Below are 23,555 nucleotides of genomic sequence, written 5' to 3'. Positions count from 1 at the left end.
TTCATTAGCCACCTTGACTCAAGTCAACTTTTCCTCTTGCACTCTTCCCACTTCCAATCCCTTTGCCACCTCTGAAGGCCCCGATCTTCTTCTTGACAAGCTCTTTGATGTCCTTTGTTTGGCTAGCACACAACCTACAGAAGACAAAACCAAGAGACTTAATTCTCAATAGGGATGCAAGTAAAACAGAGAAAATGCTGGACAAGCAGAGTTGTCTAAAGAGTGAATATCAATTCCCTTGTAACCAAAGAAGGAAAAGACCCATGTTTCCGCCCGGTTTCGGACGAGGGACCTTTCGCGTGTGAGGCGAACGTGATAACCACTACACTACGGAAACCCCGAAAGACAGCTTGTTTGGCTTTCCAATGTGTCTCACTGAGTAATCTCGCACTCTGACAAATTTGGTGACATGTTCCTATCATGGCCTTGAAGTAAAAGGAGCCATGGAGAAGAGACAGACGCACTCTAGCAAGGAGTCTGAACTGTAGTCTCCATGTTAGGCTCACTTAAACTTTGGACATTTAGGAGTTCACTAAAGCAAGCACAGCTCAACATATGCTGCCCTAAGAACCCCAGAACCTCTGGCAGCAGAACTGTTGCCTAAAGCGCCCATTTGTTTCATTGCCTTGGGCATTGGCTGAAAATAGGCCCAAGTCCTGTGCAGGCCACCTAGAGCCAGTCATTTCCAAGAGCTTAGTCTGTGCCTCCATCTTCAGGAAATATAGCGACTGGAGATTTGTTGATTTGTGTGAAGTCTGTGGAGTTTGCAGAAATTTGGGCCATAGACAACTCTTTAGCAAGACGAGCATCCAAAGGTTACAGATGTCAGAGACCTGAACCAGATTTGAGTACTTTCTCTTGTCTGTGTCCCAAACAGCAGTAGAACCCCACAAGTTCAAGCAGTGCCTGCAGTCAGACACTTTTATATCAGGACGCATAAGCAAAGACGCATGCTTCCGCCCGGTTTCGGACCGGGGACCTTTCGCGTGTTAGGCGAACGTGATAACCACTACACTACGGAAACTGAGCTTGCGTACCCCGTAGTAATTAAAGGAGCATTTCAATGCTTTCTTACATTTGTGGACTTTTATGACAGATCATGTAGGACTATTGAGAAGGAGGGAACTCCCATTTGTGTCATTCTTCAAGCACTCCCCCACTTATGGCTGTATTGACAATGCAAATTGTGATCTCAAGATTGCATCTCTTGTCATGGGAGCTGATCTTCTGGTTGACAAGCTCTTTGATGTCCTTTGTTTGGCTAGCACACAATCTACAGAAGACAAGACCAAGAAACTTATTTGTCAGTAGGGACGCACGTAAAACAGAGAAAATGCTGCACAAGCAGTGTTCTCTTGGACTAGCATCTCTTCTGATGGGAGCTCTTTCTGAGAAGACCTTTTCGACTTGTGAGCGCACAGGTGGAATTCATGTTTCTTCAAGCCCATTATAGGACTAGATTATTAGATTGACTAGGATCTGGTGTGCGATTAAGGTGTGTGTGGTCATTGCAGGTAAAAGGCAGAACAGAGAAGGAAACTGCTCACTCCCCGTCGGGGAATCGAACCCCGGTCTTCCGCGTGACAGGCGGAGATACTGTCCACTATACTAACGAGGACCTCTGAAGCACTGCAATGGTCACGTCAAGCTGCGATTCGCAGCAGGTATGACAGGTAAAATTTGGCTGGCCGTGTAGAAATCCCCATCGGTTTACCAGGAACTACACTTTTATGCCTGTTTGACACAGATCTTTTGTGTGCTTCAGGCAGGGTTCCATGGTGTAATGGTTAGCACTCTGGACTCTGAATCCAGCGATCTGAGTTCAAGTCTCAGTGGAACCTCATTTGGCTTTCTAGCACTTTGCTCCACAGGTACATTAGCATTAGCACACCCTAGCATAAGAATCTAGTCAGTTGAAGAGCAAGTTAGTGGCCCAGTCAGTTCCACTCCTCTTGTGTTGGCTGATCTCATCTGCACATGGTCTTCATGCTGCACCAAACCTCGCTCATGCTCTTCTGCTGCACTTTCCACTTCAGCTTCCTGCTGTATCGTTCATTAGCCACCTTGACTCAAGTCAACTTTTCCTCTTGCACTCTTCTCACTTCTAATCCTGTTGCCACCTCTGAAGGCCCCGATCTTCTTCTTGACAAGCTCTTTGATGTCCTTTGTTTGGCTAGCACACAACCTACAGAAGACAAAACCAAGAGACTTAATTCTCAATAGGGATGCAAGTAAAACAGAGAAAATGCTGGACAAGCAGAGTTGTCTAAAGAGTGAATATCAATTCCCTTGTGACCAAAGAAGGAAAAGACCCATGTTTTCGCCCGGTTTCGGACCGGGGACCTTTCACGTGTAAGGCGAACGTGATAACCACTACACTACGGAAACTGAGCTTGCGTACCCCGTAGTAATTAAAGGAGCATTTCAATGCTTTCTTACATTTGTGGACTTTTATGACAGATCATGTAGGACTATTGAGAAGGAGGGAACTCCCATTTGTGTCATTCTTCAAGCACTCCCCCACTTATGGCTGTATTGACAATGCAAATTGTGATCTCAAGATTGCATCTCTTGTCATGGGAGCTGATCTTCTGGTTGACAAGCTCTTTGATGTCCTTTGTTTGGCTAGCACACAATCTACAGAAGACAAGACCAAGAAACTTATTTGTCAGTAGGGACGCACGTAAAACAGAGAAAATGCTGCACAAGCAGTGTTCTCTTGGACTAGCATCTCTTCTGATGGGAGCTCTTTCTGAGAAGACCTTTTCGACTTGTGAGCGCACAGGTGGAATTCATGTTTCTTCAAGCCCATTATAGGACTAGATTATTAGATTGACTAGGATCTGGTGTGCGATTAAGGTGTGTGTGGTCATTGCAGGTAAAAGGCAGAACAGAGAAGGAAACTGCTCACTCCCCGTCGGGGAATCGAACCCCGGTCTTCCGCGTGACAGGCGGAGATACTGTCCACTATACTAACGAGGACCTCTGAAGCACTGCAATGGTCACGTCAAGCTGCGATTCGCAGCAGGTATGACAGGTAAAATTTGGCTGGCCGTGTAGAAATCCCCATCGGTTTACCAGGAACTACACTTTTATGCCTGTTTGACACAGATCTTTTGTGCGCTTCAGGCAGGGTTCCATGGTGTAATGGTTAGCACTCTGGACCCTGAATCCAGCGATCTGAGTTCAAGTCTCAGTGGAACCTCATTTGGCTTTCTAGCACTTTGCTCCACAGGTACATTAGCATTAGCACACCCTAGCATAAGAATCTAGTCAGTTGAAGAGCAAGTTAGTGGCCCAGTCAGTTCCACTCCTCTTGTGTTGGCTGATCTCATCTGCACATGGTCTTCATGCTGCACCAAACCTCGCTCATGCTCTTCTGCTGCACTTTCCACTTCAGCTTCCTGCTGTATCGTTCATTAGCCACCTTGACTCAAGTCAACTTTTCCTCTTGCACTCTTCCCACTTCCAATCCCTTTGCCACCTCTGAAGGCCCCGATCTTCTTCTTGACAAGCTCTTTGATGTCCTTTGTTTGGCTAGCACACAACCTACAGAAGACAAAACCAAGAGACTTAATTCTCAATAGGGATGCAAGTAAAACAGAGAAAATGCTGGACAAGCAGAGTTGTCTAAAGAGTGAATATCAATTCCCTTGTAACCAAAGAAGGAAAAGACCCATGTTTCCGCCCGGTTTCGGACCGGGGACCTTTCGCGTGTGAGGCGAACGTGATAACCACTACACTACGGAAACCCCGAAAGACAGCTTGTTTGGCTTTCCAATGTGTCTCACTGAGTAATCTCGCACTCTGACAAATTTGGTGACATGTTCCTATCATGGCCTTGAAGTAAAAGGAGCCATGGAGAAGAGACAGACGCACTCTAGCAAGGAGTCTGAACTGTAGTCTCCATGTTAGGCTCACTTAAACTTTGGACATTTAGGAGTTCACTAAAGCAAGCACAGCTCAACATATGCTGCCCTAAGAACCCCAGAACCTCTGGCAGCAGAACTGTTGCCTAAAGCGCCCATTTGTTTCATTGCCTTGGGCATTGGCTGAAAATAGGCCCAAGTCCTGTGCAGGCCACCTAGAGCCAGTCATTTCCAAGAGCTTAGTCTGTGCCTCCATCTTCAGGAAATATAGCGACTGGAGATTTGTTGATTTGTGTGAAGTCTGTGGAGTTTGCAGAAATTTGGGCCATAGACAACTCTTTAGCAAGACGAGCATCCAAAGGTTACAGATGTCAGAGACCTGTACCAGATTTGAGTACTTTCTCTTGTCTGTGTCCCAAACAGCAGTAGAACCCCACAAGTTCAAGCAGTGCCTGCAGTCAGACACTTTTATATCAGGACGCATAAGAAAAGACGCATGCTTCCGCCCGGTTTTGGACCGGGGACCTTTCGCGTGTAAGGCGAACATGATAACCACTACACTACGGAAACTGAGCTTGCGTACCCCGTAGTAATTAAAGGAGCATTTCAATGCTTTCTTACATTTGTGGACTTTTATGACAGATCATGTAGGACTATTGAGAAGGAGGGAACTCCCATTTGTGTCATTCTTCAAGCACTCCCCCACTTATGGCTGTATTGACAATGCAAATTGTGATCTCAAGATTGCATCTCTTGTCATGGGAGCTGATCTTCTGGTTGACAAGCTCTTTGATGTCCTTTGTTTGGCTAGCACACAATCTACAGAAGACAAGACCAAGAAACTTATTTGTCAGTAGGGACGCACGTAAAACAGAGAAAATGCTGCACAAGCAGTGTTCTCTTGGACTAGCATCTCTTCTGATGGGAGCTCTTTCTGAGAAGACCTTTTCGACTTGTGAGCGCACAGGTGGAATTCATGTTTCTTCAAGCCCATTATAGGACTAGATTATTAGATTGACTAGGATCTGGTGTGCGATTAAGGTGTGTGTGGTCATTGCAGGTAAAAGGCAGAACAGAGAAGGAAACTGCTCACTCCCCGTCGGGGAATCGAACCCCGGTCTTCCGCGTGACAGGCGGAGATACTGTCCACTATACTAACGAGGACCTCTGAAGCACTGCAATGGTCACGTCAAGCTGCGATTCGCAGCAGGTATGACAGGTAAAATTTGGCTGGCCGTGTAGAAATCCCCATCGGTTTACCAGGAACTACACTTTTATGCCTGTTTGACACAGATCTTTTGTGTGCTTCAGGCAGGGTTCCATGGTGTAATGGTTAGCACTCTGGACTCTGAATCCAGCGATCTGAGTTCAAGTCTCAGTGGAACCTCATTTGGCTTTCTAGCACTTTGCTCCACAGGTACATTAGCATTAGCACACCCTAGCATAAGAATCTAGTCAGTTGAAGAGCAAGTTAGTGGCCCAGTCAGTTCCACTCCTCTTGTGTTGGCTGATCTCATCTGCACATGGTCTTCATGCTGCACCAAACCTCGCTCATGCTCTTCTGCTGCACTTTCCACTTCAGCTTCCTGCTGTATCGTTCATTAGCCACCTTGACTCAAGTCAACTTTTCCTCTTGCACTCTTCTCACTTCTAATCCTGTTGCCACCTCTGAAGGCCCCGATCTTCTTCTTGACAAGCTCTTTGATGTCCTTTGTTTGGCTAGCACACAACCTACAGAAGACAAAACCAAGAGACTTAATTCTCAATAGGGATGCAAGTAAAACAGAGAAAATTCTGGACAAGCAGAGTTGTCTAAAGAGTGAATATCAATTCCCTTGTGACCAAAGAAGGAAAAGACCCATGTTTTCGCCCGGTTTCGGACCGGGGACCTTTCACGTGTAAGGTGAACGTGATAACCACTACACTACGGAAACTGAGCTTGCGTACCCCGTAGTAATTAAAGGAGCATTTCAATGCTTTCTTACATTTGTGGACTTTTATGACAGATCATGTAGGACTATTGAGAAGGAGGGAACTCCCATTTGTGTCATTCTTCAAGCACTCCCCCACTTATGGCTGTATTGACAATGCAAATTGTGATCTCAAGATTGCATCTCTTGTCATGGGAGCTGATCTTCTGGTTGACAAGCTCTTTGATGTCCTTTGTTTGGCTAGCACACAATCTACAGAAGACAAGACCAAGAAACTTATTTGTCAGTAGGGACGCACGTAAAACAGAGAAAATGCTGCACAAGCAGTGTTCTCTTGGACTAGCATCTCTTCTGATGGGAGCTCTTTCTGAGAAGACCTTTTCGACTTGTGAGCGCACAGGTGGAATTCATGTTTCTTCAAGCCCATTATAGGACTAGATTATTAGATTGACTAGGATCTGGTGTGCGATTAAGGTGTGTGTGGTCATTGCAGGTAAAAGGCAGAACAGAGAAGGAAACTGCTCACTCCCCGTCGGGGAATCGAACCCCGGTCTTCCGCGTGACAGGCGGAGATACTGTCCACTATACTAACGAGGACCTCTGAAGCACTGCAATGGTCACGTCAAGCTGCGATTCGCAGCAGGTATGACAGGTAAAATTTGGCTGGCCGTGTAGAAATCCCCATCGGTTTACCAGGAACTACACTTTTATGCCTGTTTGACACAGATCTTTTGTGTGCTTCAGGCAGGGTTCCATGGTGTAATGGTTAGCACTCTGGACTCTGAATCCAGCGATCTGAGTTCAAGTCTCAGTGGAACCTCATTTGGCTTTCTAGCACTTTGCTCCACAGGTACATTAGCATTAGCACACCCTAGCATAAGAATCTAGTCAGTTGAAGAGCAAGTTAGTGGCCCAGTCAGTTCCACTCCTCTTGTGTTGGCTGATCTCATCTGCACATGGTCTTCATGCTGCACCAAACCTCGCTCATGCTCTTCTGCTGCACTTTCCACTTCAGCTTCCTGCTGTATCGTTCATTAGCCACGTTGACTCAAGTCAACTTTTCCTCTTGCACTCTTCTCACTTCTAATCCTGTTGCCACCTCTGAAGGCCCCGATCTTCTTCTTGACAAGCTCTTTGATGTCCTTTGTTTGGCTAGCACACAACCTACAGAAGACAAAACCAAGAGACTTAATTCTCAATAGGGATGCAAGTAAAACAGAGAAAATGCTGGACAAGCAGAGTTGTCTAAAGAGTGAATATCAATTCCCTTGTGACCAAAGAAGGAAAAGACCCATGTTTTCGCCCGGTTTCGGACCGGGGACCTTGCACGTGTAAGGCGAACGTGATAACCACTACACTACGGAAACTGAGCTTGCGTACCCCGTAGTAATTAAAGGAGCATTTCAATGCTTTCTTACATTTGTGGACTTTTATGACAGATCATGTAGGACTATTGAGAAGGAGGGAACTCCCATTTGTGTCATTCTTCAAGCACTCCCCCACTTATGGCTGTATTGACAATGCAAATTGTGATCTCAAGATTGCATCTCTTGTCATGGGAGCTGATCTTCTGGTTGACAAGCTCTTTGATGTCCTTTGTTTGGCTAGCACACAATCTACAGAAGACAAGACCAAGAAACTTATTTGTCAGTAGGGACGCACGTAAAACAGAGAAAATGCTGCACAAGCAGTGTTCTCTTGGACTAGCATCTCTTCTGATGGGAGCTCTTTCTGAGAAGACCTTTTCGACTTGTGAGCGCACAGGTGGAATTCATGTTTCTTCAAGCCCATTATAGGACTAGATTATTAGATTGACTAGGATCTGGTGTGCGATTAAGGTGTGTGTGGTCATTGCAGGTAAAAGGCAGAACAGAGAAGGAAACTGCTCACTCCCCGTCGGGGAATCGAACCCCGGTCTTCCGCGTGACAGGCGGAGATACTGTCCACTATACTAACGAGGACCTCTGAAGCACTGCAATGGTCACGTCAAGCTGCGATTCGCAGCAGGTATGACAGGTAAAATTTGGCTGGCCGTGTAGAAATCCCCATCGGTTTACCAGGAACTACACTTTTATGCCTGTTTGACACAGATCTTTTGTGCGCTTCAGGCAGGGTTCCATGGTGTAATGGTTAGCACTCTGGACCCTGAATCCAGCGATCTGAGTTCAAGTCTCAGTGGAACCTCATTTGGCTTTCTAGCACTTTGCTCCACAGGTACATTAGCATTAGCACACCCTAGCATAAGAATCTAGTCAGTTGAAGAGCAAGTTAGTGGCCCAGTCAGTTCCACTCCTCTTGTGTTGGCTGATCTCATCTGCACATGGTCTTCATGCTGCACCAAACCTCGCTCATGCTCTTCTGCTGCACTTTCCACTTCAGCTTCCTGCTGTATCGTTCATTAGCCACCTTGACTCAAGTCAACTTTTCCTCTTGCACTCTTCCCACTTCCAATCCCTTTGCCACCTCTGAAGGCCCCGATCTTCTTCTTGACAAGCTCTTTGATGTCCTTTGTTTGGCTAGCACACAACCTACAGAAGACAAAACCAAGAGACTTAATTCTCAATAGGGATGCAAGTAAAACAGAGAAAATGCTGGACAAGCAGAGTTGTCTAAAGAGTGAATATCAATTCCCTTGTAACCAAAGAAGGAAAAGTCCCATGTTTCCGCCCGGTTTCGGACCGGGGACCTTTCGCGTGTGAGGCGAACGTGATAACCACTACACTACGGAAACCCCGAAAGACAGCTTGTTTGGCTTTCCAATGTGTCTCACTGAGTAATCTCGCACTCTGACAAATTTGGTGACATGTTCCTATCATGGCCTTGAAGTAAAAGGAGCCATGGAGAAGAGACAGACGCACTCTAGCAAGGAGTCTGAACTGTAGTCTCCATGTTAGGCTCACTTAAACTTTGGACATTTAGGAGTTCACTAAAGCAAGCACAGCTCAACATATGCTGCCCTAAGAACCCCAGAACCTCTGGCAGCAGAACTGTTGCCTAAAGCGCCCATTTGTTTCATTGCCTTGGGCATTGGCTGAAAATAGGCCCAAGTCCTGTGCAGGCCACCTAGAGCCAGTCATTTCCAAGAGCTTAGTCTGTGCCTCCATCTTCAGGAAATATAGCGACTGGAGATTTGTTGATTTGTGTGAAGTCTGTGGAGTTTGCAGAAATTTGGGCCATAGACAACTCTTTAGCAAGACGAGCATCCAAAGGTTACAGATGTCAGAGACCTGTACCAGATTTGAGTACTTTCTCTTGTCTGTGTCCCAAACAGCAGTAGAACCCCACAAGTTCAAGCAGTGCCTGCAGTCAGACACTTTTATATCAGGACGCATAAGAAAAGACGCATGCTTCCGCCCGGTTTTGGACCGGGGACCTTTCGCGTGTAAGGCGAACATGATAACCACTACACTACGGAAACTGAGCTTGCGTACCCCGTAGTAATTAAAGGAGCATTTCAATGCTTTCTTACATTTGTGGACTTTTATGACAGATCATGTAGGACTATTGAGAAGGAGGGAACTCCCATTTGTGTCATTCTTCAAGCACTCCCCCACTTATGGCTGTATTGACAATGCAAATTGTGATCTCAAGATTGCATCTCTTGTCATGGGAGCTGATCTTCTGGTTGACAAGCTCTTTGATGTCCTTTGTTTGGCTAGCACACAATCTACAGAAGACAAGACCAAGAAACTTATTTGTCAGTAGGGACGCACGTAAAACAGAGAAAATGCTGCACAAGCAGTGTTCTCTTGGACTAGCATCTCTTCTGATGGGAGCTCTTTCTGAGAAGACCTTTTCGACTTGTGAGCGCACAGGTGGAATTCATGTTTCTTCAAGCCCATTATAGGACTAGATTATTAGATTGACTAGGATCTGGTGTGCGATTAAGGTGTGTGTGGTCATTGCAGGTAAAAGGCAGAACAGAGAAGGAAACTGCTCACTCCCCGTCGGGGAATCGAACCCCGGTCTTCCGCGTGACAGGCGGAGATACTGTCCACTATACTAACGAGGACCTCTGAAGCACTGCAATGGTCACGTCAAGCTGCGATTCGCAGCAGGTATGACAGGTAAAATTTGGCTGGCCATGTAGAAATCCCCATCGGTTTACCAGGAACTACACTTTTATGCCTGTTTGACACAGATCTTTTGTGCGCTTCAGGCAGGGTTCCATGGTGTAATGGTTAGCACTCTGGACCCTGAATCCAGCGATCTGAGTTCAAGTCTCAGTGGAACCTCATTTGGCTTTCTAGCACTTTGCTCCACAGGTACATTAGCATTAGCACACCCTAGCATAAGAATCTAGTCAGTTGAAGAGCAAGTTAGTGGCCCAGTCAGTTCCACTCCTCTTGTGTTGGCTGATCTCATCTGCACATGGTCTTCATGCTGCACCAAACCTCGCTCATGCTCTTCTGCTGCACTTTCCACTTCAGCTTCCTGCTGTATCGTTCATTAGCCACCTTGACTCAAGTCAACTTTTCCTCTTGCACTCTTCCCACTTCCAATCCCTTTGCCACCTCTGAAGGCCCCGATCTTCTTCTTGACAAGCTCTTTGATGTCCTTTGTTTGGCTAGCACACAACCTACAGAAGACAAAACCAAGAGACTTAATTCTCAATAGGGATGCAAGTAAAACAGAGAAAATGCTGGACAAGCAGAGTTGTCTAAAGAGTGAATATCAATTCCCTTGTAACCAAAGAAGGAAAAGACCCATGTTTCCGCCCGGTTTCGGACCGGGGACCTTTCGCGTGTGAGGCGAACGTGATAACCACTACACTACGGAAACCCCGAAAGACAGCTTGTTTGGCTTTCCAATGTGTCTCACTGAGTAATCTCGCACTCTGACAAATTTGGTGACATGTTCCTATCATGGCCTTGAAGTAAAAGGAGCCATGGAGAAGAGACAGACGCACTCTAGCAAGGAGTCTGAACTGTAGTCTCCATGTTAGGCTCACTTAAACTTTGGACATTTAGGAGTTCACTAAAGCAAGCACAGCTCAACATATGCTGCCCTAAGAACCCCAGAACCTCTGGCAGCAGAACTGTTGCCTAAAGCGCCCATTTGTTTCATTGCCTTGGGCATTGGCTGAAAATAGGCCCAAGTCCTGTGCAGGCCACCTAGAGCCAGTCATTTCCAAGAGCTTAGTCTGTGCCTCCATCTTCAGGAAATATAGCGACTGGAGATTTGTTGATTTGTGTGAAGTCTGTGGAGTTTGCAGAAATTTGGGCCATAGACAACTCTTTAGCAAGACGAGCATCCAAAGGTTACAGATGTCAGAGACCTGAACCAGATTTGAGTACTTTCTCTTGTCTGTGTCCCAAACAGCAGTAGAACCCCACAAGTTCAAGCAGTGCCTGCAGTCAGACACTTTTATATCAGGACGCATAAGCAAAGACGCATGCTTCCGCCCGGTTTCGGACCGGGGACCTTTCGCGTGTTAGGCGAACGTGATAACCACTACACTACGGAAACTGAGCTTGCGTACCCCGTAGTAATTAAAGGAGCATTTCAATGCTTTCTTACATTTGTGGACTTTTATGACAGATCATGTAGGACTATTGAGAAGGAGGGAACTCCCATTTGTGTCATTCTTCAAGCACTCCCCCACTTATGGCTGTATTGACAATGCAAATTGTGATCTCAAGATTGCATCTCTTGTCATGGGAGCTGATCTTCTGGTTGACAAGCTCTTTGATGTCCTTTGTTTGGCTAGCACACAATCTACAGAAGACAAGACCAAGAAACTTATTTGTCAGTAGGGACGCACGTAAAACAGAGAAAATGCTGCACAAGCAGTGTTCTCTTGGACTAGCATCTCTTCTGATGGGAGCTCTTTCTGAGAAGACCTTTTCGACTTGTGAGCGCACAGGTGGAATTCATGTTTCTTCAAGCCCATTATAGGACTAGATTATTAGATTGACTAGGATCTGGTGTGCGATTAAGGTGTGTGTGGTCATTGCAGGTAAAAGGCAGAACAGAGAAGGAAACTGCTCACTCCCCGTCGGGGAATCGAACCCCGGTCTTCCACGTGACAGGCGGAGATACTGTCCACTATACTAACGAGGACCTCTGAAGCACTGCAATGGTCACGTCAAGCTGCGATTCGCAGCAGGTATGACAGGTAAAATTTGGCTGGCCGTGTAGAAATCCCCATCGGTTTACCAGGAACTACACTTTTATGCCTGTTTGACACAGATCTTTTGTGTGCTTCAGGCAGGGTTCCATGGTGTAATGGTTAGCACTCTGGACCCTGAATCCAGCGATCTGAGTTCAAGTCTCAGTGGAACCTCATTTGGCTTTCTAGCACTTTGCTCCACAGGTACATTAGCATTAGCACACGCTAGCATAAGAATCTAGTCAGTTGAAGAGCAAGTTAGTGGCCCAGTCAGTTCCACTCCTCTTGTGTTGGCTGATCTCATCTGCACATGGTCTTCATTCTGCACCAAACCTCGCTCATGCTCTTCTGCTGCACTTTCCACTTCAGCTTCCTGCTGTATCGTTCATTAGCCACCTTGACTCAAGTCAACTTTTCCTCTTGCACTCTTCCCACTTCCAATCCCTTTGCCACCTCTGAAGGCCCCGATCTTCTTCTTGACAAGCTCTTTGATGTCCTTTGTTTGGCTAGCACACAACCTACAGAAGACAAAACCAAGAGACTTAATTGTGTGGATGCCTTAATAGGCATCCACACTATTGAGTTCCTGTTTCTCTTTATTCTTTATTATTCCGGGTGTTTCCGTACACTTTTCGCCGTGGATCTACTTCCACAATTTTTGTGCTATTTTCACCATTCAAACTCTAAACTGTTCTGCTCTTTCTGCTAATGCCGGCTATGACTTTTGGTGTTTATTACTATTATACTTTTTAAAATATTACACTTTTTTCCTTTAATTTGTCCCATTGAAATGAATGGGAAACTTCCACAATTCTGCTAAAACTTTCTTGTCTTTGAAACTTAACTACTGCCTCATACTTTCACCTAGAAACTCCATTCAAACTTTAAAACGTTCTCAAATTATTGGGCTATTCCTGTGTGATTCAGCTTTTTCAGATCTTCTACCGTTTTCATCTTATCTCTCTTTAAGTCTTTAGTGGCAAAATTGTGATTTTTCAGAAAATACATGCGTTGCTATGGTTGCTATGCAATTAACTCAGAGGGGACAGTGAAACTGTTTGAATTTTCTCTTCATGTCCAAACAACTTCTTGCTACTCGCTCAATTTCCACTCAAGCCCCACAAATTATACATCAAAACGTAGGTATTTTTCTTGGCTTTCAGAAAATGCCCCTATCATTGTTGTGGGACTCATAGATATTTTGCAAATCTCCTCAGAGTAACACAAAGTGGGAAAACTCTCCATATAAACTCAATGGAGAGTTTGTTCAAAATCACCGCTGGATTTCTGTAATGAGAGGCATTTTCAAATTGTCATATCTCCTTAACGAAGCGAAGTTAAGACATAAGGCTTGTCCCTGTATATCTTCAGACACTCCTGATGCTCACAATTCAAGAATTATTTTCTCACCTATTACCGTTCTGAGATGAGTTAGACTTGATTGAGGGGTGGAAATTTGTCCCTCGCTCAGATTTCATCAGATTTCAAATTCTGGAAATGAGGCACTTTTTTCTCTCATCATATCTTTTCGATGGATTTCCACAGAGCCCTGAAAATTTCCATGACTGTTCACCAAAGCCTGCTGTTTCTTACGGTGAAAGAATGATTTTGATGCTCCATATAGATTTAGAGTTACCAAAGGTTGTTTGAGAGCAAGTCAAGGCAGTTTTTGCTTCGCCTCTACACAGTTACAGTGTATTACAAGTCATATATCTTTAATAATTTATATTTTATCTCTGAATTAAGAAGACCTGAAGATTCCCCCATCTCTTCTGAACAAAACGATGTCTGAATGACCGTTCTAGCCTCTACGGTTAGGAAATTATGGCCATTTGTTCGAGGGGAATCCTGAATGTCAGAAATACACTGAAGAAAACTCACACCTCTCTCTGTGTCTGTGTGTGTAAGGGCTGACTACAGCAGGTGCAGCTAATTTAACTGACCTACATATACCAAGCCCAGACTCAACAGCTCCTGTTCCCTTTACTGTCTGTGTATGTGTGTCTGTGTATCAGTATTTCTCCTATGTTTAAGTATTACTCCTCAATCCTAGTATTTCTGCTAAAGCAAAGTACTTCTACTACATCTTAGTACTTGTGCCAAATCATAGTATTTGTACTAAATCATAGTACTTGTGCCAAATCACAGCATTTGTGCCAAATCATGGTATTTGTGCAAAAACATAGTATGTCTGCAAAACCATAGTATATCTCTTATGTTATAGTATTACTACTAAGGCATAGTATTTATGCCAAATCATAGTATTTATGCCAAATTACAGTATTTATGCTAAAACGCAGAAATACTACCTTTTAGCAGGAATTTCTACCAAAAGATAGTACTTCTGCTAAATCAGAGTATTTCTGCCAAATCATAGTATTTGTACTAAATCATAGTACTTGTGCCAAATCATAGTATTTGTTGCACATCATAGTATTGGAACCAAAACATAGTATTTGTCCCAAAGCATCGTATTTGTATGGAGTCATAGTATTTCTTCTAAATCATAGTATTTCAATCAAATCTCAGTAGTTGTGTTAAAATGCAGTATTATTGCCAAATCATAGTATTTGTACCCAATCATAGTATTTTTGCCATGTCATCATATTTGTGCTGAATCATGGCATTTTTGCCAAATCGTGGTATTTGTGCCCAAATAATAATTCTGTTATGTTATAGTATTACTACTAAGTTGTAGAATATCTGTTATGTTATAGTGTATCTGCGGAATATAGTATGTGTGCCAAATCATAGTATTTATACCAAATCACAGTATTTGTGCTAAAACATAGTATTTCTGCCATATTGTGGTATTTGTGCAAGAACATTGAACTGTTATGTTATAGTATTACTACTCAGTCATAGTATTTCTGCGTTGTTATAGTATTTGTGCTAAAACGTAGTATCTCTGCCAATTCATAGAATTACTGCAATTTCATAGTTTTTTTAGGAAATCTGTTATGTTATAGTATTACTACTAAGTCATAGTATTTCTGCCAAATCATAGTATTTGTGTGAATTTGTATACTGTAATATCACTGTATTATGTAGTGGCTAAGTAGGGGCTGTTTACTAAGTGCATCAGTGCAAATAGGTCATCTCTTGTGTTGGAGTGCCCTCTTGTGGTGCCTTTTGGGTAGTGCCTTAGTAAATGGGAACCCTGTAAAAAGTGGCATCAGACTGATTTGTAGTGGAGGAATTTGTTGCCAGTTTTCTTAATCTTTAATCTGTATGCATGTTGTAATGCATACCCTGTTCTTAATCATAGAAACCACACCATATCACCTCTCCACATCCTCCTACTGTATGCCATACCTCCCTGTACCATCCATCTGACCGCAATAAACTCCACCTGTGGTAATCTAATCCCTGGATGTCAGCCTCTCCTTCTGACTGAGGATAGTTATAGTATTTGAGCCAAATCATAGTATTTGTGCTAAAACATAGTATTTCTTCCAAATCATAGTATTTGTGCCAAAGTATAGTATTTCTTCCAAATCATAGTATAACTGCACAATAAAGGTTCTTGAGCCACATCTGTGTTTGTGCCAAATCTTAGTATTTCTTCTAAATCCTAGTAATTCTGCTCAATGATAGAATTTCTGCTATGCTGTAGTACTTTTTTCCTAGATTGTAGTACTTCTGCTAAGTCAAAGTATTTCATGTAAATCATAGTATTTCTACCAAGTCCCAGTGTTTCTGCTAAATCATAAATAAGGTTTTAGTACAAATTGTATGATTTGGCAGAACTTCCTGTGTTCCAGCACAAATGCTATGATTTGGCAGGAAAAAAATATCATTTAGTATAAATACTAAGTTTTAGCAGAAATACTATGTTTAAACTTTAAAAAATTCTGCTATTTCTGCTGATGTGTGTTATGACTTTTGACCATTGAAATGAATGGAACACATTATCAATGTGGTCACTGATTTTGCATGATGGGCTGAGCTGTGTTTTAGCTCAGTGAGATAAGCATCCGTTCTCAGACTGGGAGGCCTGGGTTCAAATCCAGCTTATGGCAACATTTCTTTCACTTAACAGTTAAACTTTTTTTAAACTTTTTTCAACACAAATTTCATCTTTTTCACCCCTTTTCAGCAAAAATTTCAGTTTTTTTAACCCCTTTTCAGCACAAATCCAAACTTTTTCAGCTCTTTTTCAGCAAAAACCTCTTTTCAGCAAAATTCTGCTCATTCAACTCTTTTCAGCAAAATTTTCAGTTTTTTCTGCTGTTTTACGAAAAAAACTCTTTTCAGCAGAATTCTGCTCATTCACCTCTTTTCAGCAGAAATTCTGCTGATTGAACTCTTTTCAGCAGAATTTTCACCTCTTTTATTGCCCAAATTCTGCTTATTCACCTCTTCTGAAACATTTTCAGCCTTTCCACCTCTTATCAGCACAATTCTCAGCAGCTTCTGCTCATTTCAGCACAATTGTCAATCTCTCCACCTTTTCTTTGTGAGAAAGTGTTTGGCTCAGTGAGCTAAATAGCTGCCCTTTGACCAGGAGGGCCAGGTTCGAAACCTGTTCAGGGCAGCTTTTTTTTTTTTTTTTTTTCAACTTTTTCAGCTTTTTTCAGCAGACATCTTCAGCGTTAAGGCATCCACACTGCATTTTCGCAGGACATGCAAATTTTTCTAGTTCTCAATAGGGATGCAAGTAAAACAGAGAAAATGCTGGACAAGCAGAGTTGTCTAAAGAGTGAATATCAATTCCCTTGTAACCAAAGAAGGAAAAGACCCATGTTTCCGCCCGGTTTCGGACCGGGGACCTTTCGCGTGTGAGGCGAACGTGATAACCACTACACTACGGAAACCCCGAAAGACAGCTTGTTTGGCTTTCCAATGTGTCTCACTGAGTAATCTCGCACTCTGACAAATTTGGTGACATGTTCCTATCATGGCCTTGAAGTAAAAGGAGCCATGGAGAAGAGACAGACGCACTCTAGCAAGGAGTCTGAACTGTAGTCTCCATGTTAGGCTCACTTAAACTTTGGACATTTAGGAGTTCACTAAAGCAAGCACAGCTCAACATATGCTGCCCTAAGAACCCCAGAACCTCTGGCAGCAGAACTGTTGCCTAAAGCGCCCATTTGTTTCATTGCCTTGGGCATTGGCTGAAAATAGGCCCAAGTCCTGTGCAGGCCACCTAGAGCCAGTCATTTCCAAGAGCTTAGTCTGTGCCTCCATCTTCAGGGAATATAGCGACTGGAGATTTGTTGATTTGTGTGAAGTCTGTGGAGTTTGCAGAAATTTGGGCCATAGACAACTCTTTAGCAAGACGAGCATCCAAAGGTTACAGATGTCAGAGACCTGAACCAGATTTAAGTACTTTCTCTTGTCTGTGTCCCAAACAGCAGTAGAACCCCACAAGTTCAAGCAGTGCCTGCAGTCAGACACTTTTATATCAGGACGCATAAGCAAAGACGCATGCTTCCGCCCGGTTTCGGACCGGGGACCTTTCGCGTGTTAGGCGAACGTGATAACCACTACACTACGGAAACTGAGCTTGCGTACCCTGTAGTAATTAAAGGAGCATTTCAATGCTTTCTTACATTTGTGGACTTTTATGACAGATCATGTAGGACTATTGAGAAGGAGGGAACTCCCATTTGTGTCATTCTTCAAGCACTCCCCCACTTATGGCTGTATTGACAATGCAAATTGTGATCTCAAGATTGCATCTCTTGTCATGGGAGCTGATCTTCTGGTTGACAAGCTCTTTGATGTCCTTTGTTTGGCTAGCACACAATCTACAGAAGACAAGACCAAGAAACTTATTTGTCAGTAGGGACGCACGTAAAACAGAGAAAATGCTGCACAAGCAGTGTTCTCTTGGACTAGCATCTCTTCTGATGGGAGCTCTTTCTGAGAAGACCTTTTCGACTTGTGAGCGCACAGGTGGAATTCATGTTTCTTCAAGCCCATTATAGGACTAGATTATTAGATTGACTAGGATCTGGTGTGCGATTAAGGTGTGTGTGGTCATTGCAGGTAAAAGGCAGAACAGAGAAGGAAACTGCTCACTCCCCGTCGGGGAATCGAACCCCGGTCTTCCGCGTGACAGGCGGAGATACTGTCCACTATACTAACGAGGACCTCTGAAGCACTGCAATGGTCACGTCAAGCTGCGATTCGCAGCAGGTATGACAGGTAAAATTTGGCTGGCCGTGTAGAAATCCCCATCGGTTTACCAGGAACTACACTTTTATGCCTGTTTGACACAGATCTTTTGTGTGCTTCAGGCAGGGTTCCATGGTGTAATGGTTAGCACTCTGGACCCTGAATCCAGCGATCTGAGTTCAAGTCTCAGTGGAACCTCATTTGGCTTTCTAGCACTTTGCTCCACAGGTGCATTAGCACACGCTAGCATAAGAATCTAGTCAGTTGAAGAGCAAGTTAGTGGCCCAGTCAGTTCCACTCCTCTTGTGTTGGCTGATCTCATCTGCACATGGTCTTCATGCTGCACCAAACCTCGCTCATGCTCTTCTGCTGCACTTTCCACTTCAGCTTCCTGCTGTATCGTTCATTAGCCACCTTGACTCAAGTCAACTTTTCCTCTTGCACTCTTCCCACTTCCAATCCCTTTGCCACCTCTGAAGGCCCCGATCTTCTTCTTGACAAGCTCTTTGATGTCCTTTGTTTGGCTAGCACACAACCTACAGAAGACAAAACCAAGAGACTTAATTCTCAATAGGGATGCAAGTAAAACAGAGAAAATGCTGGACAAGCAGAGTTGTCTAAAGAGTGAATATCAATTCCCTTGTAACCAAAGAAGGAAAAGACCCATGTTTCCGCCCGGTTTCGGACCGGGGACCTTTCGCGTGTGAGGCGAACGTGATAACCACTACACTACGGAAACCCCGAAAGACAGCTTGTTTGGCTTTCCAATGTGTCTCACTGAGTAATCTCGCACTCTGACAAATTTGGTGACATGTTCCTATCATGGCCTTGAAGTAAAAGGAGCCATGGAGAAGAGACAGACGCACTCTAGCAAGGAGTCTGAACTGTAGTCTCCATGTTAGGCTCACTTAAACTTTGGACATTTAGGAGTTCACTAAAGCAAGCACAGCTCAACATATGCTGCCCTAAGAACCCCAGAACCTCTGGCAGCAGAACTGTTGCCTAAAGCGCCCATTTGTTTCATTGCCTTGGGCATTGGCTGAAAATAGGCCCAAGTCCTGTGCAGGCCACCTAGAGCCAGTCATTTCCAAGAGCTTAGTCTGTGCCTCCATCTTCAGGAAATATAGCGACTGGAGATTTGTTGATTTGTGTGAAGTCTGTGGAGTTTGCAGAAATTTGGGCCATAGACAACTCTTTAGCAAGACGAGCATCCAAAGGTTACAGATGTCAGAGACCTGAACCAGATTTGAGTACTTTCTCTTGTCTGTGTCCCAAACAGCAGTAGAACCCCACAAGTTCAAGCAGTGCCTGCAGTCAGACACTTTTATATCAGGACGCATAAGCAAAGACGCATGCTTCCGCCCGGTTTTGGACCGGGGACCTTTCGCGTGTAAGGCGAACGTGATAACCACTACACTACGTTAACTGAGCTTGCGTACCCCGTAGTAATTAAAGGAGCATTTCAATGCTTTCTTACATTTGTGGACTTTTATGACAGATCATGTAGGACTATTGAGAAGGAGGGAACTCCCATTTGTGTCATTCTTCAAGCACTCCCCCACTTATGGCTGTATTGACAATGCAAATTGTGATCTCAAGATTGCATCTCTTGTCATGGGAGCTGATCTTCTGGTTGACAAGCTCTTTGATGTCCTTTGTTTGGCTAGCACACAATCTACAGAAGACAAGACCAAGAAACTTATTTGTCAGTAGGGACGCACGTAAAACAGAGAAAATGCTGCACAAGCAGTGTTCTCTTGGACTAGCATCTCTTCTGATGGGAGCTCTTTCTGAGAAGACCTTTTCGACTTGTGAGCGCACAGGTGGAATTCATGTTTCTTCAAGCCCATTATAGGACTAGATTATTAGATTGACTAGGATCTGGTGTGCGATTAAGGTGTGTGTGGTCATTGCAGGTAAAAGGCAGAACAGAGAAGGAAACTGCTCACTCCCCGTCGGGGAATCGAACCCCGGTCTTCCGCGTGACAGGCGGAGATACTGTCCACTATACTAACGAGGACCTCTGAAGCACTGCAATGGTCACGTCAAGCTGCGATTCGCAGCAGGTATGACAGGTAAAATTTGGCTGGCCGTGTAGAAATCCCCATCGGTTTACCAGGAACTACACTTTTATGCCTGTTTGACACAGATCTTTTGTGTGCTTCAGGCAGGGTTCCATGGTGTAATGGTTAGCACTCTGGACCCTGAATCCAGTGATCTGAGTTCAAGTCTCAGTGGAACCTCATTTGGCTTTCTAGCACTTTGCTCCACAGGTGCATTAGCACACGCTAGCATAAGAATCTAGTCAGTTGAAGAGCAAGTTAGTGGCCCAGTCAGTTCCACTCCTCTTGTGTTGGCTGATCTCATCTGCACATGGTCTTCATGCTGCACCAAACCTCGCTCATGCTCTTCTGCTGCACTTTCCACTTCAGCTTCCTGCTGTATCGTTCATTAGCCACCTTGACTCAAGTCAACTTTTCCTCTTGCACTCTTCCCACTTCCAATCCCTTTGCCACCTCTGAAGGCCCCGATCTTCTTCTTGACAAGCTCTTTGATGTCCTTTGTTTGGCTAGCACACAACCTACAGAAGACAAAACCAAGAGACTTAATTCTCAATAGGGATGCAAGTAAAACAGAGAAAATGCTGGACAAGCAGAGTTGTCTAAAGAGTGAATATCAATTCCCTTGTAACCAAAGAAGGAAAAGACCCATGTTTCCGCCCGGTTTCGGACCGGGGACCTTTCGCGTGTGAGGCGAACGTGATAACCACTACACTACGGAAACCCCGAAAGACAGCTTGTTTGGCTTTCCAATGTGTCTCACTGAGTAATCTCGCACTCTGACAAATTTGGTGACATGTTCCTATCATGGCCTTGAAGTAAAAGGAGCCATGGAGAAGAGACAGACGCACTCTAGCAAGGAGTCTGAACTGTAGTCTCCATGTTAGGCTCACTTAAACTTTGGACATTTAGGAGTTCACTAAAGCAAGCACAGCTCAACATATGCTGCCCTAAGAACCCCAGAACCTCTGGCAGCAGAACTGTTGCCTAAAGCGCCCATTTGTTTCATTGCCTTGGGCATTGGCTGAAAATAGGCCCAAGTCCTGTGCAGGCCACCTAGAGCCAGTCATTTCCAAGAGCTTAGTCTGTGCCTCCATCTTCAGGAAATATAGCGACTGGAGATTTGTTGATTTGTGTGAAGTCTGTGGAGTTTGCAGAAATTTGGGCCATAGACAACTCTTTAGCAAGACGAGCATCCAAAGGTTACAGATGTCAGAGACCTGAACCAGATTTGAGTACTTTCTCTTGTCTGTGTCCCAAACAGCAGTAGAACCCCACAAGTTCAAGCAGTGCCTGCAGTCAGACACTTTTATATCAGGACGCATAAGCAAAGACGCATGCTTCCGCCCGGTTTCGGACCGGGGACCTTTCGCGTGTAAGGCGAACGTGATAACCACTACACTACGGAAACTGAGCTTGCTTACCCCGTAGTAATTAAAGGAGCATTTCAATGCTTTCTTACATTTGTGGACTTTTATGACAGATCATGTAGGACTATTGAGAAGGAGGGAACTCCCATTTGTGTCATTCTTCAAGCACTCCCCCACTTATGGCTGTATTGACAATGCAAATTGTGATCTCAAGATTGCATCTCTTGTCATGGGAGCTGATCTTCTGGTTGACAAGCTCTTTGATGTCCTTTGTTTGGCTAGCACACAATCTACAGAAGACAAGACCAAGAAACTTATTTGTCAGTAGGGACGCACGTAAAACAGAGAAAATGCTGCACAAGCAGTGTTCTCTTGGACTAGCATCTCTTCTGATGGGAGCTCTTTCTGAGAAGACCTTTTCGACTTGTGAGCGCACAGGTGGAATTCATGTTTCTTCAAGCCCATTATAGGACTAGATTATTAGATTGACTAGGATCTGGTGTGCGATTAAGGTGTGTGTGGTCATTGCAGGTAAAAGGCAGAACAGAGAAGGAAACTGCTCACTCCCCGTCGGGGAATCGAACCCCGGTCTTCCGCGTGACAGGCGGAGATACTGTCCACTATACTAACGAGGACCTCTGAAGCACTGCAATGGTCACGTCAAGCTGCGATTCGCAGCAGGTATGACAGGTAAAATTTGGCTGGCCGTGTAGAAATCCCCATCGGTTTACCAGGAACTACACTTTTATGCCTGTTTGACACAGATCTTTTGTGTGCTTCAGGCAGGGTTCCATGGTGTAATGGTTAGCACTCTGGACCCTGAATCCAGCGATCTGAGTTCAAGTCTCAGTGGAACCTCATTTGGCTTTCTAGCACTTTGCTCCACAGGTGCATTAGCACACGCTAGCATAAGAATCTAGTCAGTTGAAGAGCAAGTTAGTGGCCCAGTCAGTTCCACTCCTCTTGTGTTGGCTGATCTCATCTGCACATGGTCTTCATGCTGCACCAAACCTCGCTCATGCTCTTCTGCTGCACTTTCCACTTCAGCTTCCTGCTGTATCGTTCATTAGCCACCTTGACTCAAGTCAACTTTTCCTCTTGCACTCTTCCCACTTCCAATCCCTTTGCCACCTCTGAAGGCCCCGATCTTCTTCTTGACAAGCTCTTTGATGTCCTTTGTTTGGCTAGCACACAACCTACAGAAGACAAAACCAAGAGACTTAATTCTCAATAGGGATGCAAGTAAAACAGAGAAAATGCTGGACAAGCAGAGTTGTCTAAAGAGTGAATATCAATTCCCTTGTAACCAAAGAAGGAAAAGACCCATGTTTCCGCCCGGTTTCGGACCGGGGACCTTTCGCGTGTGAGGCGAACGTGATAACCACTACACTACGGAAACCCCGAAAGACAGCTTGTTTGGCTTTCCAATGTGTCTCACTGAGTAATCTCGCACTCTGACAAATTTGGTGACATGTTCCTATCATGGCCTTGAAGTAAAAGGAGCCATGGAGAAGAGACAGACGCACTCTAGCAAGGAGTCTGAACTGTAGTCTCCATGTTAGGCTCACTTAAACTTTGGACATTTAGGAGTTCACTAAAGCAAGCACAGCTCAACATATGCTGCCCTAAGAACCCCAGAACCTCTGGCAGCAGAACTGTTGCCTAAAGCGCCCATTTGTTTCATTGCCTTGGGCATTGGCTGAAAATAGGCCCAAGTCCTGTGCAGGCCACCTAGAGCCAGTCATTTCCAAGAGCTTAGTCTGTGCCTCCATCTTCAGGAAATATAGCGACTGGAGATTTGTTGATTTGTGTGAAGTCTGTGGAGTTTGCAGAAATTTGGGCCATAGACAACTCTTTAGCAAGACGAGCATCCAAAGGTTACAGATGTCAGAGACCTGAACCAGATTTGAGTACTTTCTCTTGTCTGTGTCCCAAACAGCAGTAGAACCCCACAAGTTCAAGCAGTGCCTGCAGTCAGACACTTTTATATCAGGACGCATAAGCAAAGAAGAAGCATGTTTCCGCCCGGTTTCGGACCGGGGGACCTTTCGCGTGTAAGGCGAACGTGATAACCACTACACTACGGAAAC

General features: G+C 44.5%; 37 non-coding genes across 37 annotated transcripts; 10 read left to right on the top strand and 27 right to left on the bottom strand.

Moving 5' to 3' along the window:
* Nucleotides 1–264: 264 nt before the first annotated feature.
* On the bottom strand, nucleotides 265–337 carry trnav-cac (transfer RNA valine (anticodon CAC)). The gene has a single exon. It is a non-coding gene; the product is annotated as a tRNA-Val (tRNA).
* A 614-nt stretch (nucleotides 338–951) lies between these two features.
* Nucleotides 952–1,024, bottom strand: trnav-aac (transfer RNA valine (anticodon AAC)). Its single transcript has one exon. It is a non-coding gene; the product is annotated as a tRNA-Val (tRNA).
* A 522-nt stretch (nucleotides 1,025–1,546) lies between these two features.
* trnad-guc (transfer RNA aspartic acid (anticodon GUC)) lies at nucleotides 1,547–1,618 on the bottom strand. The gene has a single exon. It is a non-coding gene; the product is annotated as a tRNA-Asp (tRNA).
* Nucleotides 1,619–1,769: 151 nt separating this feature from the next.
* On the top strand, nucleotides 1,770–1,841 carry trnaq-cug (transfer RNA glutamine (anticodon CUG)). The gene has a single exon. It is a non-coding gene; the product is annotated as a tRNA-Gln (tRNA).
* A 474-nt stretch (nucleotides 1,842–2,315) lies between these two features.
* trnav-uac (transfer RNA valine (anticodon UAC)) lies at nucleotides 2,316–2,388 on the bottom strand. The gene has a single exon. It is a non-coding gene; the product is annotated as a tRNA-Val (tRNA).
* A 522-nt stretch (nucleotides 2,389–2,910) lies between these two features.
* trnad-guc (transfer RNA aspartic acid (anticodon GUC)) lies at nucleotides 2,911–2,982 on the bottom strand. The gene has a single exon. It is a non-coding gene; the product is annotated as a tRNA-Asp (tRNA).
* A 151-nt stretch (nucleotides 2,983–3,133) lies between these two features.
* On the top strand, nucleotides 3,134–3,205 carry trnaq-cug (transfer RNA glutamine (anticodon CUG)). The gene has a single exon. It is a non-coding gene; the product is annotated as a tRNA-Gln (tRNA).
* Nucleotides 3,206–3,679: 474 nt separating this feature from the next.
* trnav-cac (transfer RNA valine (anticodon CAC)) lies at nucleotides 3,680–3,752 on the bottom strand. Its single transcript has one exon. It is a non-coding gene; the product is annotated as a tRNA-Val (tRNA).
* Nucleotides 3,753–4,366: 614 nt separating this feature from the next.
* On the bottom strand, nucleotides 4,367–4,439 carry trnav-uac (transfer RNA valine (anticodon UAC)). Its single transcript has one exon. It is a non-coding gene; the product is annotated as a tRNA-Val (tRNA).
* A 522-nt stretch (nucleotides 4,440–4,961) lies between these two features.
* trnad-guc (transfer RNA aspartic acid (anticodon GUC)) lies at nucleotides 4,962–5,033 on the bottom strand. Its single transcript has one exon. It is a non-coding gene; the product is annotated as a tRNA-Asp (tRNA).
* Nucleotides 5,034–5,184: 151 nt separating this feature from the next.
* trnaq-cug (transfer RNA glutamine (anticodon CUG)) lies at nucleotides 5,185–5,256 on the top strand. The gene has a single exon. It is a non-coding gene; the product is annotated as a tRNA-Gln (tRNA).
* Nucleotides 5,257–5,730: 474 nt separating this feature from the next.
* On the bottom strand, nucleotides 5,731–5,803 carry trnav-uac (transfer RNA valine (anticodon UAC)). The gene has a single exon. It is a non-coding gene; the product is annotated as a tRNA-Val (tRNA).
* A 522-nt stretch (nucleotides 5,804–6,325) lies between these two features.
* On the bottom strand, nucleotides 6,326–6,397 carry trnad-guc (transfer RNA aspartic acid (anticodon GUC)). Its single transcript has one exon. It is a non-coding gene; the product is annotated as a tRNA-Asp (tRNA).
* A 151-nt stretch (nucleotides 6,398–6,548) lies between these two features.
* trnaq-cug (transfer RNA glutamine (anticodon CUG)) lies at nucleotides 6,549–6,620 on the top strand. Its single transcript has one exon. It is a non-coding gene; the product is annotated as a tRNA-Gln (tRNA).
* Nucleotides 6,621–7,689: 1,069 nt separating this feature from the next.
* trnad-guc (transfer RNA aspartic acid (anticodon GUC)) lies at nucleotides 7,690–7,761 on the bottom strand. Its single transcript has one exon. It is a non-coding gene; the product is annotated as a tRNA-Asp (tRNA).
* A 151-nt stretch (nucleotides 7,762–7,912) lies between these two features.
* On the top strand, nucleotides 7,913–7,984 carry trnaq-cug (transfer RNA glutamine (anticodon CUG)). Its single transcript has one exon. It is a non-coding gene; the product is annotated as a tRNA-Gln (tRNA).
* Nucleotides 7,985–8,458: 474 nt separating this feature from the next.
* On the bottom strand, nucleotides 8,459–8,531 carry trnav-cac (transfer RNA valine (anticodon CAC)). Its single transcript has one exon. It is a non-coding gene; the product is annotated as a tRNA-Val (tRNA).
* A 614-nt stretch (nucleotides 8,532–9,145) lies between these two features.
* trnav-uac (transfer RNA valine (anticodon UAC)) lies at nucleotides 9,146–9,218 on the bottom strand. The gene has a single exon. It is a non-coding gene; the product is annotated as a tRNA-Val (tRNA).
* Nucleotides 9,219–9,740: 522 nt separating this feature from the next.
* On the bottom strand, nucleotides 9,741–9,812 carry trnad-guc (transfer RNA aspartic acid (anticodon GUC)). The gene has a single exon. It is a non-coding gene; the product is annotated as a tRNA-Asp (tRNA).
* Nucleotides 9,813–9,963: 151 nt separating this feature from the next.
* trnaq-cug (transfer RNA glutamine (anticodon CUG)) lies at nucleotides 9,964–10,035 on the top strand. The gene has a single exon. It is a non-coding gene; the product is annotated as a tRNA-Gln (tRNA).
* A 474-nt stretch (nucleotides 10,036–10,509) lies between these two features.
* Nucleotides 10,510–10,582, bottom strand: trnav-cac (transfer RNA valine (anticodon CAC)). The gene has a single exon. It is a non-coding gene; the product is annotated as a tRNA-Val (tRNA).
* A 614-nt stretch (nucleotides 10,583–11,196) lies between these two features.
* trnav-aac (transfer RNA valine (anticodon AAC)) lies at nucleotides 11,197–11,269 on the bottom strand. Its single transcript has one exon. It is a non-coding gene; the product is annotated as a tRNA-Val (tRNA).
* Nucleotides 11,270–11,791: 522 nt separating this feature from the next.
* On the bottom strand, nucleotides 11,792–11,863 carry trnad-guc (transfer RNA aspartic acid (anticodon GUC)). Its single transcript has one exon. It is a non-coding gene; the product is annotated as a tRNA-Asp (tRNA).
* A 151-nt stretch (nucleotides 11,864–12,014) lies between these two features.
* Nucleotides 12,015–12,086, top strand: trnaq-cug (transfer RNA glutamine (anticodon CUG)). Its single transcript has one exon. It is a non-coding gene; the product is annotated as a tRNA-Gln (tRNA).
* A 4,570-nt stretch (nucleotides 12,087–16,656) lies between these two features.
* On the bottom strand, nucleotides 16,657–16,729 carry trnav-cac (transfer RNA valine (anticodon CAC)). Its single transcript has one exon. It is a non-coding gene; the product is annotated as a tRNA-Val (tRNA).
* Nucleotides 16,730–17,343: 614 nt separating this feature from the next.
* trnav-aac (transfer RNA valine (anticodon AAC)) lies at nucleotides 17,344–17,416 on the bottom strand. Its single transcript has one exon. It is a non-coding gene; the product is annotated as a tRNA-Val (tRNA).
* Nucleotides 17,417–17,938: 522 nt separating this feature from the next.
* Nucleotides 17,939–18,010, bottom strand: trnad-guc (transfer RNA aspartic acid (anticodon GUC)). The gene has a single exon. It is a non-coding gene; the product is annotated as a tRNA-Asp (tRNA).
* Nucleotides 18,011–18,161: 151 nt separating this feature from the next.
* Nucleotides 18,162–18,233, top strand: trnaq-cug (transfer RNA glutamine (anticodon CUG)). Its single transcript has one exon. It is a non-coding gene; the product is annotated as a tRNA-Gln (tRNA).
* A 468-nt stretch (nucleotides 18,234–18,701) lies between these two features.
* trnav-cac (transfer RNA valine (anticodon CAC)) lies at nucleotides 18,702–18,774 on the bottom strand. The gene has a single exon. It is a non-coding gene; the product is annotated as a tRNA-Val (tRNA).
* A 1,209-nt stretch (nucleotides 18,775–19,983) lies between these two features.
* On the bottom strand, nucleotides 19,984–20,055 carry trnad-guc (transfer RNA aspartic acid (anticodon GUC)). Its single transcript has one exon. It is a non-coding gene; the product is annotated as a tRNA-Asp (tRNA).
* Nucleotides 20,056–20,206: 151 nt separating this feature from the next.
* trnaq-cug (transfer RNA glutamine (anticodon CUG)) lies at nucleotides 20,207–20,278 on the top strand. Its single transcript has one exon. It is a non-coding gene; the product is annotated as a tRNA-Gln (tRNA).
* Nucleotides 20,279–20,746: 468 nt separating this feature from the next.
* trnav-cac (transfer RNA valine (anticodon CAC)) lies at nucleotides 20,747–20,819 on the bottom strand. The gene has a single exon. It is a non-coding gene; the product is annotated as a tRNA-Val (tRNA).
* A 614-nt stretch (nucleotides 20,820–21,433) lies between these two features.
* On the bottom strand, nucleotides 21,434–21,506 carry trnav-uac (transfer RNA valine (anticodon UAC)). Its single transcript has one exon. It is a non-coding gene; the product is annotated as a tRNA-Val (tRNA).
* A 522-nt stretch (nucleotides 21,507–22,028) lies between these two features.
* trnad-guc (transfer RNA aspartic acid (anticodon GUC)) lies at nucleotides 22,029–22,100 on the bottom strand. Its single transcript has one exon. It is a non-coding gene; the product is annotated as a tRNA-Asp (tRNA).
* A 151-nt stretch (nucleotides 22,101–22,251) lies between these two features.
* trnaq-cug (transfer RNA glutamine (anticodon CUG)) lies at nucleotides 22,252–22,323 on the top strand. The gene has a single exon. It is a non-coding gene; the product is annotated as a tRNA-Gln (tRNA).
* Nucleotides 22,324–22,791: 468 nt separating this feature from the next.
* trnav-cac (transfer RNA valine (anticodon CAC)) lies at nucleotides 22,792–22,864 on the bottom strand. Its single transcript has one exon. It is a non-coding gene; the product is annotated as a tRNA-Val (tRNA).
* A 617-nt stretch (nucleotides 22,865–23,481) lies between these two features.
* trnav-uac (transfer RNA valine (anticodon UAC)) lies at nucleotides 23,482–23,555 on the bottom strand. The gene has a single exon. It is a non-coding gene; the product is annotated as a tRNA-Val (tRNA).

The sequence above is a fragment of the Aulonocara sp. 'chitande type north' Nkhata Bay genome, linkage group LG8 (assembly GCF_057382095.1).
Source record: "Aulonocara sp. 'chitande type north' Nkhata Bay isolate Kocher_YH1m ecotype deep benthic linkage group LG8, A_spYH_male_GT1.1, whole genome shotgun sequence".
In the NCBI taxonomy this organism is placed as follows: Eukaryota; Metazoa; Chordata; class Actinopteri; order Cichliformes; family Cichlidae; genus Aulonocara; species Aulonocara sp. 'chitande type north' Nkhata Bay.
The sequence above is the reverse complement of the archived record's forward strand: the minus strand, read 5'-3'. Positions and strand labels throughout refer to the sequence as shown.